Raw genomic sequence first — 6,881 nt, 5'->3', positions numbered from 1 at the left:
CAGTCCAGTGCAACATGGTCAGCAGCTGGATGTGAATTGGCTGCGCGGTGCTGTGAAAACAAATTATCAGGAGGGCTTCTGACGCTTAATAAAAAGAAGAATACAAAAAGTTGTCTTTGTAAAGAAAAAATTGTAAAGAAAAATCAAAGAAAGAAATAGGTAAAAGGTAAAAGGCACCTGGGTGGGGAGGACAAGTTGGTCCTCACACAGGGTACACACTAAAGTTCTCACCTTTCAACTTCCAATGTTCGCAGTATTGCCCACCCCTAGTGTACATGTTAAAATTTTCACTGAAGTTTTATGTTATTTTTAAAACTTTAAATACTGCTTTAATCATTTTTACAGTTATGTTCTTCATTAACATAACATATAATAACTTCACTCAAGGTTCAAATTTACTTCTCAAGCAGTTGAATTGTTTTACTTAGTGTCATTGAGTAAGTCTTTTTAGAAAATTGAAAACCATTTGTGGGGACACCCTGCGTTAAAGGGTGGTAGCAACGCCCCCTGTCACCTTATGGTATTAAGATGAGGCCCCGCCTCCCCTGATTGCAAGTCACAGCTTTATATCAGTTGTTAAACATCAATAACAAACATGTAGTATCAGTTTTTCATATATTTATGTACATTTACATTACATTCTCACATTTGCATTTCATTGGAAAAAAGACACATTTACATTATGAGGGTTATAGAGAAATGCACATAGTTTTTGGTATTTTGAGGCCATAAGTTCATGTCTTTAGATAAAAAAAAATACTGAAACATTTTCACCTGAGCTCCAGTTCTGAGCCATGAAAATTTAATTCAAGATTTTTAAAGATGGTAAATATAACACATGCAAATTCTTGTATAAAGTTAATGCATGAACTAAAGCTACATTGATGAACTGAAGAGTTTGTCTCTGTGCATACACATAAATGACCCTACTATACAGTTTTATTGCTGAACAGACATTCCCTACTACTGCCACACCACCAGTTCTAAAGAAATTTATCACATGTACTATTGAAACATAATTTCTTCATGAGATCTATGGCATTTATCTAGACAACAGATCAGGCATTCACATAGAGTTATTCTGCAATACTTCCCCCAAAAAGTTGGAAGAAACAGCTAAAAGACAATTTGGTTAGACTGACACAAATAGAATATTAGAAAAAATCAGCCATCACACATAATGGTACATATGAAACTGAACATGTATATATGTGTATATATGTGTATATATGTGTGTATATATATATATATATATATATATATATATATATATATATATATATATATATATATATATATATATATATATATATATATATATACACACTCTATTCTCACCCTCCGCGGGTGGTCTCATCCACTTTCCAAGCTCGGGTCCTCTACCAGAGGCCAGGGAGCTTGAGGGTTCTGCGCAGTATCCTTGCTGTTCCTAGGACTGCACTTTTCTGGACTGAGATTTCGGATGTTTTTCCAGGGATCTGTCGTAGCCACTCCTCCAGTTTGGGGGTCACAGCCCCTAGTGCTCCGATCACCACAGGCACCATTGTGGCCTTCACCTTCCAAGCCTTCTCCAGTTCTTCTCTGAGCCCTTGGTATTTCTCTAGTTTCTCATGTTCCTTTTTCCTGATGTTGCCATCGCTTGGTATTGCCACATCCACCACTACGGCTTTCCTCTGCTCTTTATCCACCACCACAATGTCTGGTTGGTTCGCCATTACCATTCTGTCAGTCTGGATCTGGAAGTCCCACAGGATCTTGGCTCGCTCATTCTCTACCACCTTGGGAGGTGTTTCCCACTTTGACCTTGGGGTTTCCAGTCCATACTCCGCGCAGATGTTCCTGTATACTATGCCAGCCACTTGGTTATGGCGTTCCATGTATGCTTTGCCTGCCAGCATCTTACACCCTGCAGTTATGTGCTGGACCGTCTCTGGGGCCTCTTTGCACAGTCTACACCTTGGGTCTTGTCTGGTGTGGTAGATCTGGGCCTCTATGGCTCTGGTGCTCAGGGCCTGCTCCTGTGCAGCCAGGATGAGTGCCTCTGTGCTGTCCTTCAGCCCAGCCCTTTCAAGCCATTGGTAGGATTTTTGAGATCAGCCACTTCAGTTATGTTCCGGTGGTACATCCCGTGCAAGGGCTTGTCCTCCCATGATGGTCCCTCTTCCAGCATCTCATCCTCTGTTCTCCACTGCCTGAGACATTCACTCAGCACGTCATCTGTTGGGGCCTTATCCTTGATGTACTTATGGATCTTGGATGTTTCATCCCGGATAGTGGCTCTCACGCTCACTAGTCCTCGGCCTCCTTCCTTGCGGCTAGCGTACAGTCTCAGGGTGCTGGATTTGGGGTGGAACCCTCCATGCATGGTGAGGAGCTTTCGTGTCTTAACATCTGTGGTCTGTATCTCTTCCTTTGGCCACCTTATTATTCCCGCAGGGTATCTGATCACTGGCAGAGCGTAGCTGTTTATTGCCCGGGATACATGCAAAGAATGTGCGGTGAATGGAGAAACCCACATTCAAGGCTGACGGCGAAGCAACTAGTAGCTCAGTGTTCCAACATCCACAAACGGCAACTGCTATCACAACTTGAGATTGACGAGATACAACAAAAATGCTACGGCAAGGGGGAGCCAGGACGCCAGGTCAGAGGGGAGGTTTCACCATCTCCCCAACCGGAAATTGGGTACGAAGCCCCAATAAGCACAGATACGCTGAGCGAGGCAGCAACTGACCTGAAAGATAAGATCATGGCGAGATTGAACAGGCAACCCCGAACCCCACTACAACGGCTAAGTGAAGTACCATCAGAAAGTCTCATGGAAGATGTGAATGCAGCATTGAGAGCGATCCCTACCACAACAATCACAGAAACCAATGAGCTGATATACGCTTCAGCATCAGTGATCCTAGAGGTGCTTGGCTATAAGAGCAACCATGGGAGCCATGAGAAACAATACCCACCATGGAAACGAAGGTTGGAGGCAAAAATCAAGGCAGCTCGGAGGGAAGTGAGCCAAATGACAGAGGCCCAGAGAGGTACAATGAAAAGACCAATGCCTAAGAGGTACAGTCAGATATATATGACCATACCTGAAGCACTCGAAACTGCCAAGCAAAGGCTACAAGCCTTGGCCAGCCGCCTAAAGAGATACACCAGAGATAACGAAGCCAGACGAATAAACCGGCTGTTCGCAACACAACCTGCGAAAGTGTACTCTCAATGGCAGGGTAATAACAGCAGAGCAAACCCACCAAGGCTGGAAACTGAACAGTACTGGAAGGGTATATGGGACCTCCCTGAACAGAATCCAGTGACTATCACAGTGGCAGACATCCAACATAGAGTCTCAGGTATGAAAAACTGGACAGCACCTGGCCCTGACATGATCCACGCCTACTGGCTAAAGAAGCTCACTGCAATCCATGAGCGCCTGGCAGCACAAATGAACCAGCTGCTAAGGGATGGGACTCACCCTGAATGGCTAACCGAAGGGCGAACGATTCTGATAATCAAGGATCCCTCAAAGGGTACAGTCCCATCCAACTACCGGCCAATAACCTGTCTCTCCACAACATGGAAGCTCATGTCAGGCATCATCGCAGCTAAGATAAGTGGCCACATGAGTCAATACATGAGCGAAGCACAGAAGGGCATTGGTAAGGATACCAGAGGAGCCAAACACCAACTCCTGGTAGACAGAACAGTCGCCCAAGACTGCAGAATGCGACACACCAACCTGTGCACAGCCTGGATCGACTACAAGAAAGCCTATGACTCAATGCCACACACATGGATCACTGAATGCTTGGAGCTGTACAACATCAACAGAACTCTAAGGGCCTTCATTGCAAACTCGATGAGGTTGTGGAGAACCACCCTTGAAGCCAATGGGAAGCCACTTGCCCAAGTATCCATCAAATGTGGCATATACCAAGGAGATGCACTGTCCCCACTGCTGTTCTGCATAGGTCTGAACCCCCTCAGCCAAATAATAAACAAGACTGGCTATGGATACCGACTCCGGAACGGGGCCACCATAAGTCACCTCCTCTACATGGATGACATCAAGCTGTATGCCAAGAGTGAGCGAGACATCGACTCGCTGATCCACACCACCAGGATCTACAGCTCGGACATCGGGATGTCATTCGGACTCGAGAAATGTGGGAGGATGGTGACAAAGAGAGGCAAGGTAATCCACACAGAAGGGGTCTCACTCCCAGAAGGAAGAATAGCAGACATTGAGGACAATTACAAGTACCTTGGAATACCACAGGCAAACGGCAACCTTGAACAGGCAACAAGGAATGCGGCAACAGCCAAATACCTCCAACGAGTAAGGCAAGTCCTAAGAAGCCAGCTCAATGGCAAGAACAAATCCCGGGCAATAAACAGCTACGCTCTGCCAGTGATCAGATACCCTGCAGGAATAATAAGGTGGCCAAAGGAAGAGATACAGACCACAGATGTTAAGACACGAAAGCTCCTCACCATGCATGGAGGGTTCCACCCCAAATCCAGCATTCCCTGAGACTGTACGCTAGACGCAAGGAAGGAGGCCGAGGACTAGTGAGCGTGAGAGCCACTATCCAGGATGAAACATCCAAGATCCATAAGTACATCAAGGATAAGGCCCCGACAGATGACGTGCTGAGTGAATGTCTCAGGCAGTGGAGAACAAAGGATGAGATGCTGGAAGAGGGACCATCATGGGAGGACAAGCCCTTACACGGGATGTACCACCGGAACATAACTGAAGTGGCTGATCTCAACAAATCCTACCAATGGCTTGAAAGGGCTGGGCTGAAGGACAGCACAGAGGCACTCATCCTGGCTGCACAGGAGCAGGCCCTGAGCACCAGAGCCATAGAGGCCCAGGTCTACCACACCAGACAAGACCCAAGGTGTAGACTGTGCAAAGAGGCCCCTGAGACGGTCCAGCACATAACTGCAGGGTGTAAGATGCTGGCAGGGAAAGCATACATGGAACGCCATAACCAAGTGGCTGGCATAGTATACAGGAACATCTGTGCAGAGTATGGACTGGAAACCCCAAGGTCAAAGTGGGAAACACCTCCCAAGGTGGTAGAGAACGAGCGAGCCAAGATCCTGTGGGACTTCCAGATACAGACAGACAGAATGGTAATGGCGAACCAACCAGACATTGTGGTGGTGGACAAAGAACAGAGGAAAGCCGTGGTGAAAAAAGTGGGAAACACCTCCCAAGGTGGTAGAGAACGAGCGAGCCAAGATCCTGTGGGACTTCCAGATACAGACAGACAGAATGGTAATGGCGAACCAACCAGACATTGTGGTGGTGGACAAAGAACAGAGGAAAGCCGTAGTGGTGGATGTGGCAATACCAAGCGATGGCAACATCAGGAAAAAGGAACATGAGAAACTAGAGAAATACCAAGGGCTCAGAGAAGAACTGGAGAAAGCTTGGAAGATGAAGGCCACAGTGGTGCCTGTGGTGATTGGAGCACTGGGGGCAGTGACCCCCAAATTGGAGGAATGGCTACAACAGATCCCTGGAATAACATCCGACATCTCAGTCCAGAAAAGTGCGTGTGTGTGTGTGTGTGTGTTATTAAAGCTCCCTGATCATACAGCTTTTCACTCTAAAGAATATTGGACTTTAATGTCTCAGTAAGGTCTCTGTAAATTTTCATTCCATAAAACTCTTTAGATCGTCCACACTGCCCCTGTCAATATGTTGTTTTCACTCCCCATCAGCAAACGCTGTGTTTTCTGGGCGTGTCGCAAGCGAAGCTGCTCGCCACACCTCTGTGCGGAAGCGCATACCTTTTTTGTTGTTGTTGTTTTTTGGCTCCATGCATACGAGCCACCGCACGGTTAGGATACTATAGGTGGCAGTAGTGCGACGTTGAGAATACAATCCACCGCCATCCTCCACAGAAGAAGAAGACCCACTACAGGACTGCACGACATTAGCCAGCTGGTTCGTAGCGTAGTAGAACCATACGTCTACGATCCCGAATCTGACCCTGAAGCTGAAGAGGAGGCTGTTGAAGTCGCCACATTTCGGCTGATGCAAGATGTGTCTCATTGGTAATGTCGCATTTACTTCAATTTAATTGATTTATGTAATTTGCAAAGTGACTAGCGGTTGCTAATGCTTATGCTAAATGCAGCTATGCAGCTTGAATATTCACAACACGACTTACCTGGAAAACTCTCGTTAATAGATAACACTACTTTAGCTCACGTTATACAAATAAATAGGTTTGAGAGCATAGCTGAAATAATATAAATACATTTTACATTTACACATTTCACTGTTTTGTCTTACTTGTGCTGCTGCTCTGACATAATTTTATTTAAAAATGTGCATTAATATTTAGAGCAATCACTGCATGACCTACCTGGGAACAAAAAGCATTGGTTCAAATTATATATTGACCTAACGTATTTTTACTGCTTTTAATTATGTTTTTTGTCATTCTTGTTAAATCTGACAGTAATATGTCTCTGTATCTGAAGTTGTTACAGGTATCTAATCTACAGAGGCTAGTGAGCTGGTGCTGAGGATTCCTAGGGTGAAGAATCTGAGTTGCCATCTCTTCATGCTTGGGTTGTAGATGAAGGCAGAGTTTCCTGATGGATAAAACACTAAAACACTCATTGTATGATGGATGTAAACCACCTGTGGAATAACTCCTTTACCATTTGAGTAAAAATGTGTTTTTTGTGAGTGCAATACTCAAAGAATTTTTTTTAATTTATATATAATTTATATGCTTTTTATTTATGGCCGCTTCAACTTTATAGCTTACCATATTAGAAAGAGAAAAACATATAATTTCAATACTATGATTTCCTAAATAAAAGTGTTTTCCCTTCAGAAACAGAGTTCA

At 44.9% G+C, this 6,881-nt stretch overlaps 1 long non-coding RNA gene across 1 annotated transcript; it reads left to right on the top strand.

The window, feature by feature from the left end:
- Window positions 1-5,594: 5,594 nt before the first annotated feature.
- On the top strand, window positions 5,595-6,872 carry LOC129603389 (uncharacterized). The gene is made up of 2 exons (XR_008693192.1): window positions 5,595-6,075; window positions 6,508-6,872. It is a non-coding gene; the product is annotated as an uncharacterized LOC129603389 (long non-coding RNA).
- The last annotated feature ends 9 nt before the right edge of the window (window positions 6,873-6,881 follow it).

This window comes from Betta splendens, chromosome 19 (assembly GCF_900634795.4).
Source record: "Betta splendens chromosome 19, fBetSpl5.4, whole genome shotgun sequence".
NCBI classification, from domain to species: domain Eukaryota; kingdom Metazoa; phylum Chordata; class Actinopteri; order Anabantiformes; family Osphronemidae; genus Betta; species Betta splendens.
The sequence above is the reverse complement of the archived record's forward strand: the minus strand, read 5'-3'. Positions and strand labels throughout refer to the sequence as shown.